We start from the raw sequence: 12,159 nt of genomic DNA on the forward strand, positions 1-12,159 counted from the left end.
TTTTCTTTGAGAGGTACAAATATACAATTAATTAAGCTACTGGGTGTTCTTGTCAATTAATTTATGCTAAGGTTTTTAGTTTCTTGGATTTGGGTTGGGTGGTTGAGTAAGAAGATTAAGCAAGAGATGTATAGAGGTTTTGTTAGGAGTTGAAAAAATGGGAGCAGAAAGAAAGTGAGGGCAGGTAGAGTAGCTAGGCCTACAGAGAGAAAGAAAGGCAAGGAAATGAAAAGGTTGTGATCATGAATGAGGTTATATTCCCCATCAGCTAAAACCAAATACAGCTCATGAAGACGTGATATTATTCATCACCAATTCACCTTGCAATGCAAGAAAGCCATTATGAGAAGAATTGGTCATAAAAGTCATATTTCCTAGCACACAACCCACCTCTCTCTACTCCATTATCTTGTGCTTTGCATGTTTATGAGTTATATTATCTGGACAAAACAAAAAGGGTGTGCATTTAGCTAGTATATATATGTATAGTTACTTATATATTATATGTGCACCCAACAACATCAACCTTGCTACCAAGCAATGATTAGCCACACACTTTGACCATCAACTATATAGTTATTTGATAGCTTATTATACCTCTTGCTGAAGCAACATCAAGTTAATTTCCCACTTCAACAAACCAAATGAAATTTGCTAAATTCTGTTCATTTGCAAAAGCCTATAAGGTGAGAAGGTCATGTGTGTTGGGTTAAAGGTACTTTGTGTGGATTTCACAATATATATGCTTTTGGCTTGGAATTTGTATCCACCCTACAGATAGTTACCACGTGCCTTCCTACATAACAACATAAACACAATTAGCCTGACTATTGGGACTCCAGAGCTAAATCATGCATATGAACCACTCATGCTAGATTAAGAAGTGAAAACTTGACTTTTGTTTCTAATTTTGCATTCAATATCTCTCTCTCTCTCTCTCTCTCTCTCTCTCTCTCTCTCTCTCTCAATCTCTCTCTCTTTCAATATAGGGTGAGTGCTTATAGATATGCATGTGTGTTTCTATATGGTCAGTTGGTTAAAATAATAATTAAAAAAAAATTCTTCAAATACATCAAGAATCAAGATATCATCACTTTTGACTTGTGTACAGGAAAATTGTTTAGAAATAGCATTTGATTTATTAAAAAATATAACAAAAATTTGTATTTGGCCTTACAAAATTTCCAAGTCCTATAATTTATTCATCAAGTAGTGAACACAGGTGTATTTACAGTTTCTTTAAGTGGGTTCACAAATTCTTAGAATTTGTCGTTTGAGAATATATAAATAAGTTTGTAGTTTGCACTTTCCTTTTGTGTCTTTCAAAAGAGTAGAAGGATATGGAATAAGATAATTGTCTTTTGAAAGTATGAAAAGCTATCAAATTTGTGTAGCCTCTAAGTCTAAGGTGAACACAAAAACAAAGCCTTTCTTCAAGAAATTGTTACTTTTACACATTTACTTAAAACGTTCAAGATATTTGCAATCAAAAACTTTTTTTTATTTTTTATTTTCCCTAACAAGATGGAGCTCAACATCGTTAACAAGAACTGACTATTAATCTAGTAATATTTTTAGAGAGAGGCTTTAGTTCAAATTCCCCTCATCAAATAATTATCTTAAAACTATTATCAACATAATATATAGCAGGTCAGCCCATAAGGCAAGGATCAATCCATGGGCAGTAACAAATGAACCAAATATGGGAAAAACTAAGGCCCAATCTTGACTCTCATAAGAGGGTCAAGTTGGGCTGGCTCACTGACGGACCTGGGGTTTAATTTCACAATTATGAAAAGTTTTGGGTAGATTTGCACTTTAGATTCCTTTACCAAACTTTTTTTTTTGGCTAAATTTTACCAAACATTGTTAGAGGAGGGAGCGAGCAACAGAAAACCGAAAAGCAAAGAAAAAGAAAGTAGCAGCTAGATCTGAGAAGGGCAAACAAAAACAGTTATATACAGCGGTAACTTGCATTTCAATCTTCCGTTTTTTTTTTTTTTTTTTTCTTTTAAATTTTTCATCGTGTGTTCGGGATATTATTGGTGAGAGGATAGATATGAAATGATTTGGAGTCTGATTATCATTGTACGTTATGGGACTCATAAAGAGCTTCCTACACGTGATCGATCTCATATATAAATATAGAATTAGCTTAATTATGATGGAGAATAAATTGAAAATTAATTCAATATCCTCTCCTTATATTATTATTGTTAACCGATCGAGTTAACTTGTAATTAAAGCCTGCTGCATCAATTCTTGGGATACCACCTGAAAATGCATGTGTTTGGCAATCAACTGCTGTTTGGAAGTTCTGGGGAGTTTCTGGGTTTTGACAATAATGAGCCCACTTCTAGGAGTGGAGGAAAAGCCACTGCAGTTCAACAAATAAGGAAGGTTGGTCTATATAGCCTTTAATTAGTTCGATGTTTTAGTTGCCAAGTGTACGTGCTGCTTGCAAAGCTTATATATTAAACTGGTTTTCCAGGCTCATAATTACAAGAAAGTAATCATGATTAGGGATGGTGCGACTGATCTTGAGGTAAGTAAATTACTCAAACGCTATCTCACAACAAGATTTGTTTTGTGTTTGCTGTGGTGCACATACTAGCATGCAGCCATGTATATACAACTAAATGATAATCATGCATGCTCAACGGGCCTTGATTGAAACATGAAGAATTCTGTATCCTAAAACAACCTGATAAGTAGACTGATCCAATATTCTGGGGCAAAAGAAAGGAAGAGCCAAGAATCAGGATTCTTTCATATGCATGTTCTGTCAATTGAAGTCAACTTTTTTAGGATGGTTGTCAAAATTGAAGTGTCATGTACATTTCTCTGATATCTAAGCATGATTTTTTTTTTTTTGGCCTAAGATATCTAAGCATGATTAATGTAATAATCTTTTCGATCTTTAAGCTGACACATGAAGTTCTCCATCCAATATCGTTTTTCTCTATATCCAGGCCCGTCAACCTGGAGGTGCGGACTTGTTCATTTGTTATGCTGGTGTTTAACTTCGAGAGGCTGTTGCAAAAAGGCTGATGGCTAGTTTTTAATTTCGAAGACTTGATAAGTTCCTTGGAAGAGCCTGTACTCCTTTGAGCCCTAGTCATTCTTTATTTTGTGCCATTGTTTCTCTATTGGGCTGCCTGCATTGCTGCATTATATAGTTACATTATTCTTATTTTTTACAAGGTTGTGTATAAAACTCATAAGAAGATGAATAAGGAGTTTGATTCCAATCCATTGTTCATTCTTATTCATAAAAAAGAGGAGTAGATTGCTTGCTATATCTAATTGATTGACAATCTTAGATAGCTGGAAACAATGAGTAACTGAGTATATCAGACAGAGTCGCAGACATGAGACGTCCAATTACAGTAATTGATATACTTAGTATTTACAATCTTAGACAAAATCTAATATGGAATAATCTTAGACAATTACAGTTCGTAATTGATTGACAATTACCCTATATAATTGGTTGACAAGTACAGTACAAAATTATCTGACAATTACAAATTATATATCAATACAATTTTGCCACAATTAGAAATAACAACAATAAATGATATATCATTACTGAAAAATGAAAGGAAAAAAAAATTGGACAATTATAATTTTAGACATTACAATACGTACATAAATGTACACAAGTATTAGACAATGGGAGCGCTTCAAATGAGGTATGTCTTGTGGGACTCACTTTATATTGTAATTTAATAATGAAAGTTGTATATTTAATTTCTAAGTCTCTATTGAAGGATCATCTCTTATGAAAATTAGACAAATTAAAAATCATTTAATCATTTGATTAATGGTCATCATTTTAAGTGTTTATTAAAACAACTATGTTCGTCTATTTATTCGATCACAATTATATGACTTAAATAGTTTCTGCTTAATCTAATTTTTTACATGGATGATTTTTAAATATAGACTAATAAATAGAAGGCTTGGTGGAACTACAATACGAAGTATGTCTCACAAATTATATCTCATTATGACTAAAATGAGCTAGGTAAATCTGGCCCTCATTAGACAATTATATCAATGTAATTTTTCTTTTTTTTTGTGGCCCAGAATGTAATTCCGTATTTTAATTGTCTATTATTATACACTATTTTGTAATCGTAAATAAACAACAAATAATGGTAATTTAGTTTTATATAAGATGAATACCATTCAATTTTTTAAATTTCGAAAATTTTCTTGAAATTTCCATTTTTTTTAGATTTTAAAATATTACCGAAATGAAATTATAGAAATTTTGTTAAAAATTTCAATTGTTTTTGTTTAAATTTTTAACAAAATCGAATTTCTTTTTGAAATTTCCATATTTTTGAACTTCAAAATTTCCTCAAAATCAAAATTTAATTCATTGGTTTCTACGCTCTAGGGATTCCAAACCTGAAACAAAACCAAGCGACAATGGAGAAAAATGAGGGCACAAAGGATATTTACATCAAAGACCATGAAAATGGCACACTTAAAGTCACCTTGTTCAACGAAGATGGCACGTTTAAAGTCACATCTTTCTCTATCTGCTACGACTACGATGAAGAGGATGGTACATCTTAATACCTCTCTAATTCTCCTTTGTTTGTTAGGCTGCTCAGAAATTGTGAGAATTTTTTTTTTTTTTTTTTTCTTTTAAGTTTTAGGTATGATTAGGAGATTTTGGATGAAAGTTTGATTGGCTTAGTCTGAGTGTACCACCGTACCGGTGAAATTAAACTATATCATCTCTTTTTTTTTTTTTTTTTCATGAGAACTTATTCCATTCTTGAGCCTCTGCATTGTTTTTTGCAGCAATAGATTTGCAAGAAGGTTGGGCGGCGGTGGAATCTGCTTTAGAAGAGCATGGTATTTCATGTGAACTGAATCCCGTATGTCATGTAAACTTAATGCTGTTTTTTAAAAGTCACTCTTATGTTGAATTTGTAAATAGGAGTTTGATTGATCTTTGTGAAATCAACTCTATATTTTTGATCAGTGGATTATTTCAAATTATGCATGTGCACTACAACAAATACCCCTTATAGCCACCTTGAATTGAAACTAAATTGAAGTTAGTGACAAATGACATTTTTTAGAGTCACCAATTAATATTTTAGTTGTTTTAAAAAATTTTAGTGGAAGTAATAGTTGCTTTACGATCCACTAATTTATATAATAGTTGACTAATAAGTAGTTACACAAAAATGGTAACCAAACTGGAAAATTAGTGGGAGATTTATTCCTTTCCCACAACAATTCCAACTGAAAGAGGCAAATGTGGGATTCAAAAGTTGTCTTAATTATCATTTGCCACTTAAGGTTTAAACTAATTTTAGAATGGTGACATTGTTGTAGTGTATTGTCTGCAAACAATAGATATACTCACACTGACACACCAAAATGTTCTCATTGCAGATTATGGGGAAGTGTGGAGCAGCACTGGAACACACACTTGCGTGTGAAATGAGACTTAAAGGTATATGTGTTAATAAATAACTCATCCTTGGACCATTTGATATTTCCAAATGGTGGGGCCGCTTCAAAATTGTGAAGGAGTAGATGTCTGAACACCCTTTAGATCTCCCTTTTATCAGATCTCTTGATCTCTTGTTCTTAGTAAAGAAAAAACGAGAGCTCTTGATCCTTTCATAGTTTCATCCCATCTGCTTCAGATCTCTCTCTCCCTTTCTTGCTCTTTCTCCCCCACATGCTTCCGATCTGTCTGTCTTTATTTTTTATTTTTTTACTTCAGATCTCTTGATCTTTCATGCACCACACCTGCTTCACATGCATCTCTCTCTACACCATCCCAACACCAAATAAATCGGGAAAATCTAAACAATAACAGGACCATACTAGAATCGATCGGCATCAGGTCTGTGTGTTCAACTATTTTTTTCTTTTTTGTTTTTTCTATTTTCTTTATGATTTTAGGGGTCTTTATTTTGGGTTTTGATTTCTCATTTCTGGCATGGATATTTGATTTCTCATGTTTGTTGCCATCTGCTGAATTACTATTTGAATTATATATTTTTGTTAAGATTTGGGTGCTTCATTTTTATTATGGACCAAGTATTTATTGGTATTTTTTTTCCAGAACACAGAAGAACCATCAACACCAATGGTGAAGAACAATCACACTTCAACATCAGCAACAACAGCCACAACCACTTTACATATACGTTCCTTTTTTTTTTTCTTTTAAACTTAGGGAATTTTTCGAATGACAAGAGAGATTAAAGCATTAAGATCTACAAATGTATTTTCTTTCATTGTTTTCTTTTATATCATTATACACTGTATTTCAATTGATTTCAATGTATAAGGGGTTTATAATAATTAATTAATTATTTACTTTGATTTTCAAATACTGATGTACTATCATAAAATTGTTAATACTATTATAATATCAGATTGCACACAGACAATTACTAAAGTCGATGGAGGCATTCTTTTAATTCAAGTTGCTCTTCATGAATACAGCAACTATCTTCAAAACAATGGTGAGCCTCTATTTGCGACTACCTGCAACATTGGTGGAGGGAGAAATTGTCAGCAGCGTTGGACAGTTTTTGTCTCCAAACTCCACCATTCCAAAAATTTGGTTTGGATAGCCACCTTGCCACCCCTTTCTCTACAACCATCAGCCTAAAAGTGACTGCATGGTAGCTATTGATCCTTTAAACCAATCTTTAGTTTCTAATGCATCAATAGATAACATAAACCAATAGTGGATTTAAGAGAAAAATGGTGTAGTGGTGTGATTTTATATATGCACATATATGTTAAATTGTTGTATTTATAATTATGCTCAGGATGACTTTTCCATGACCATCTCAACAACCAAAAAGACTAGATCCTTTGTAAGGGCTGAGCATCTTGTTAAACTCTTGTCTGTAGGTTTTCCTCCAGATCGGGTACGATTTTTCTTTTTTACTTGAAAACTCCAAGTATATATTTTTTCATGGAACTGATTTTTTATTTGAGCTATCTTGTATTAATCTTCTGATTTAAGTGCAGAACGTTTTGATTACAGGCAATAGAAATACTGAATGGCAAAATGCAATGTGAAGTCATCGAGGCTTACCCTCCTAAAGATGGCCGGGCTTGCGGAGAATGTGGGACTTGCGAAGAATGCGAGAACAAGGAGGTAGGTATTGATTAAAATTCCTAGCTTCCACCTGTCAATTTTTCTTCAAACAAATGTAAGTTATCATTTATGTTTCTGGAAGCATTCTCCGTAGTTGTGATGCAGCTAGGATGTTTTCAGTTCAAGCTTCAGCAATGTAACTGCATTGTGATTAATTAGAGCTAGCTTTTGTTTGATGTTAGAAAGGTTTAGCCTTTAGAGTTGGTTAGGGTTTAATTAGTACTTTAGTGATAGACGAATGTGAGGATAATAGGAGGAACATAAGCCTGGGTGTCCTACTACCTGTTCCATGAAGAGTCAGACCCAATCCCTCTTTCTAATTAATGCTGGAGATTGCAAAAGCTCACTGTTTAATTAGCTTGTGCTAATCTCTACTATTGTGTGCAGGAGGAATTTTGTGAATGGGTGGATCGCTTAGCAGGCCCCGAGGATAAAATCATAAAGGTGCATAAAGTGATCTGAATCATGTTTTGCTGCTTAATTCTTTTTGCTGGTTGCTTCTCTGATTTTTCACAATATAAATAATTGGGAAGCAGGCACTTCGTAGAGTGACAGAATGTGATATTGTGGTTTCTGTAAGTGTTACTGTTTTGTTGTGATTTTGGTGGTTGTATTCTACATTTCTTTTTTCTGGTCCTCCAACCTCCAGGTGAAGTGAGAATTACAAATTTAATGATTTTCAAGTTGCCTGTAAATGAATAGGGATCCAAGGTGTCTGTTATTGGTCCATTTCAAGGAATAAATACAGTCAGGAATATTGTGGTGGGCTGTATTAAGGATAAACGGTCTCCTCGATCCGAGGTCGTGACGCTTCTAAATAATCAAGCGGTGAATACTTTTGATGCATTGCGTGTCTGAGTTGATATATATCATATATACATTGCATGCATGAGGTACACGTAAGAAGTTAAGTCTTTTGCTTTGTAAGGTATTGCTGAGCTGATACTTTTCTTATGTGGGCATACAGCGTCTTAAAGAAACTGTCGAGAAGCTACAAAACCAAACTGGAATTACATCTATCATGGAGGTTGGTTGTTAGCTAACTACCCTTGTTTGTTGCTTCTGGTATTTGAAACTTGTTCACTGTTTTAAGCTTATACAACAGTAATTGGCATCTTGAACTTTTGATTATTAAACCATACTGTAAGAGATAACTTTATGATTGTGGGCTATTAAATATTGGTGTGCTTTTTATTGGTTGTGCTCAATTAGGCAGTGCGGTTCATGAAAACCCAAATTATTTTTTGTGAACGTATTTATACAAAGTTTATGGAAGCACTGCACCGGATACAAGATACAGATGTTATAGAGATGATTGCAGACAAGTTCAGGTCTTCAGTAAGTAACCATTTACATTAATTAAGCTATATTCATGCAATGCCCAATGGGCTTCTTGGGGTTTTTTGCCCCTTACATACTCGAACTGATAGTAGTTTGTGTGAAGTTTTTGGAGAAAAGAGTTAGAACCATGATCTTGCTAATGCCTTGTTAAGAGAAGGTTGTGCTGCAATCTGTTGCTTACTAAAAGAAAGCTATGCAATTTTGATTTTCCTGTAGGAAAATTGCATAGTTCCTTTCAGCTATATGTTTTTCTATTACTGGGTTCAATAGAAGGATGATTTATTTGCTGTTAATGAGCAAATTCTTATGAGCATGATTTCTATAGGATTCTCCTGAAGTGCATGGTGATGCATCAGAGACGCTTTGTGCTATAACAAGGTTTGCTCCACCTGGACTTTCTACTAAAATCTCCAGCCCAAGGTAGCATTTGTTTTCTTCTTACATATACTAAAAATTCTTATTCACTCATTTCTGCTCTAGCTTCTGTGTTGAAGTTCGTATGTACATGTATTTTATGCAGTTTTATACAAAGATTATTTCGACATGCTTTGGAGGACTCACGACCAAAATCTGTTCTCGTTAACGCTTTGTCAGTATGCATCTCTTTGTTAGACCCAAGGAAGATAAAATTCGGAACGTGTGAATATAGGTATGGACGTCAAATTACTCACGGATCTAGAGTTACTGCTAATCCCGAGACTATTGTGTGCATGCTGGAGAGCCTAGGTAAAAAATTATCTCCTTAATTTGGTGCATGGTACTTGCATTAAGTTAAGTTGGTGTTAATTCTGGACATCCATATTAATTAAAAAAAAAAAAATCTGGTTGCATAATTTTAGTCGTTGGATGTTTGTTGATTATGCACAGAACAATTGAGCTGCTAACCTAACATCTAACCTCTACAAGCTAGCGAACTATGAAGGAGAATAAAAACTAAATACTGATAATCAGGCAACTATCCTGCAGGTAATTTGCTGAAGCTTTTGGATGTTCCTTCGGTGGACAATGTGTTGTTAACTACATATGGCAAATTACAGCCACCTATTGGGAAACATCGTGTAAAGATATTAGAGTTCACTTCAGTATTACTGACGGTTGGCAGTGAAGCTGTTGAGAAGGAACTGATTTGTCTTGGAGCAGTACAAAGAATTTTAGACTTGTTTTTTAAGTAGGTTCAGAGTTTTAATTTCTTGTTTTATAAAAAGTGAAATGATACAATTAAATACATGTTTATTCCCCAATTTCGTTCTGAGTATTCCAGGTACCCATTTAACAACTGTGCACATCACCACATAGAGAACATAATAGTATCATGTTTGGAAAGCAAGAATGCTACTCTTGTACAACATCTTCTTTGCGAGTGTGATCTAGTTGGAAAAATACTTCAAGCAGAAAAGAATTTCACATTGGCAGCTCATTCAAACGTACAAGCCAACAATTCCTGCTGAGGGTAGATCCCCACCCAGGATAGGGAATATTGGACATTTAACACGCATATCCAACAAAATCATTCAACTGGGAAATAGCAATAGTGAGATTCAGGCGTATCTGCAGGTTTTTATTTCTATTTCCTCACATTTATATATGTTTCTTTGTCTTTTAAGTTTATTATTTATGAAATAAATATTTACACCCTATGGAAGTTTCTTTTCCAAGAAATAGGTGTATAGCCTACTGTTTGCACTGTTCTTAGACTTCTAATTCTTTTGACAGGAAAACTGTGAGTGGACTGTTTGGCATACAAGTATTCTATCAAAGCGTAACCCAGTGGAGAATGTCTGGGCATGTGGGTATGTTTTTCCCCTAAAAGTAGTTGGTTTGCTTATCTCACACTTAGAGTTGATTTCCAATTGAATATTCTTAGTCAAAAACTAGAAAAAGAATGAAAAACTTGGTTGATCTAAGTTGTCAAAATTTCGCATAACTAGTCTATCAATTGGCCTCCTTCACAAATTAATTGGGCTTAGGCCGAAATGAATGGGATCCTGCACACATCAAAATATATGCATGCTTTCTTTTATGGTGAAATATTACCTTGGTAAACAGCCCTCTTTTTCTTTGTTTTGTTATTAGAAACAAAAGTTCATTAATTAAAATGAAAAAGTTTAATGGTCTCTGTATACAGAAAACACATTACAACTAACAAAAATATAATGAAAACATAGTAAATAGCACTGATCAGCCAAGATAACAACAGCCCTCCAATCTGAAAAAAAGTTGATGAAAAGGTATTTCGTGAAATTGTGAAAATACTGAAGCCCACAGTAATGCCCTTTGTCCCATAAAATTCCACCTCCTCTTCACTAGAGGTATCAAATTTGGTACTTCATCAGTCCAACGAAACTATTTGTTCGTATGATTAAACATCTGGGCATAACGACAAGTCACACAAGGCTTAACATCATGTCGTTTGGGCCTAGACCCAAAAGCTAAGCCCCCGCTAGGCTCCGGCCTCCTAGGCCTTGACCCACTAGGCTCCGGCCTCATGGGCTCCGGCCCCTTGGGCCCCGGCCTCTTAGGCTCCGGCCTTCTAAGCTCCAGCCTCCTAGGCCCCGACCCGTGTCAACTCACTCGGATCCTCAAGACCGGTGACACGTGGCGCTCCTACAGTGCAAGTCATCACAAGGGACACGTGTCATCACCGGATTGGTTGACGCTCTTCCAAAGGTATTATAAAAGAGGTACCTTCTTGTCACAAAAAAGGAACTGAAATCGTTATTATACTATTCACTCACTCTGCTCTCAGATCTCTCTGAACACTGACTTGAGCGTCGGAGGAGCTTTGGCCGGCACCACACCGGTGCCCTTCCCGCTCACTTTTGTGTACCTGTGCAGGGTGCTTGGATATCATTATCTCTCATTACTCACCAGTCGGACCCAGCTACCCGTTCCTGCCCCACTTCGACGTGTCATCCACTCAGTGGTGGGTCAACGGGCCTACGTGGTTCGACTCGACGTTGACTGCTTTACCATTTTTGAGCATCAACACTATTAAAAACACAACAATCCTTTGAATCTTATTGATTTATTTGTCGGTCTGTTTTATTCTTATTTATGTTGTTTTGCTAATCTTATGCGTCCAGCTATCTAATCATGGTGTAATCAATTGTAACAGGGGACCAAACCGTGGCAAACGCAAAAGAAAAGAAGCAATTCGAAGTAGCAGCCCACCCCATTCCATCGAGTCCTCACCCCCATCCTCCCCTCTCCCAAGGCCAAGCCTGGACCTGCGACCAACTATAATCATTACAGGAACGTACTTTGGATGGCATGTTAAAGTATATGGACCAGAAGAAGAAGACAAGAATTAAGTGGACGCTTTTTCATATTTGAGTTTGTGTACTTTGCTTAATTATGTCTTGAGACGCAAGTCAATGAGTTGGATATTGCATTGCATATGAGACAATAATCTGTAATGCACCCATTCAAGGAGCCATTCTGTTAATTAATGTGAAGTCAATTTGTAACTGCATATTAATTTCTCTTACAGTGCATGATCGACAGCCATTGTTGCCTCAAAAATCTAATATCCCATCTTTCAGTGTGAGCTAAGTATACGGTTTGAGACGAGTGGGACTAGATACACATGTGCTCAGCGCACTAACACAACAACGCTAATTTGCTTAAGCTCAAGCTTGGACTAGCCAAACTTTAAATTG

General features: G+C 35.3%; 1 pseudogene across 1 annotated transcript; it reads left to right on the forward strand.

The window, feature by feature from the left end:
• Positions 1 to 4,377: 4,377 nt before the first annotated feature.
• On the forward strand, positions 4,378 to 11,972 carry LOC147275053 (uncharacterized; annotated as a pseudogene). Its single transcript, XR_015124229.1, has 15 exons — positions 4,378 to 4,579; positions 4,822 to 4,898; positions 6,825 to 6,926; positions 7,046 to 7,159; positions 7,547 to 7,603; positions 7,696 to 7,734; positions 7,862 to 7,987; positions 8,127 to 8,186; positions 8,372 to 8,497; positions 8,826 to 8,920; positions 9,021 to 9,226; positions 9,467 to 9,668; positions 9,762 to 10,054; positions 10,214 to 10,290; positions 11,616 to 11,972. The product of XR_015124229.1 is annotated as an uncharacterized LOC147275053 (transcript).
• The last annotated feature ends 187 nt before the right edge of the window (positions 11,973 to 12,159 follow it).

This window comes from Dryas octopetala, chromosome 9 (assembly GCF_963921425.1).
Source record: "Dryas octopetala chromosome 9, drDryOcto1.1, whole genome shotgun sequence".
Classification (NCBI taxonomy): Eukaryota; Viridiplantae; Streptophyta; class Magnoliopsida; order Rosales; family Rosaceae; genus Dryas; species Dryas octopetala.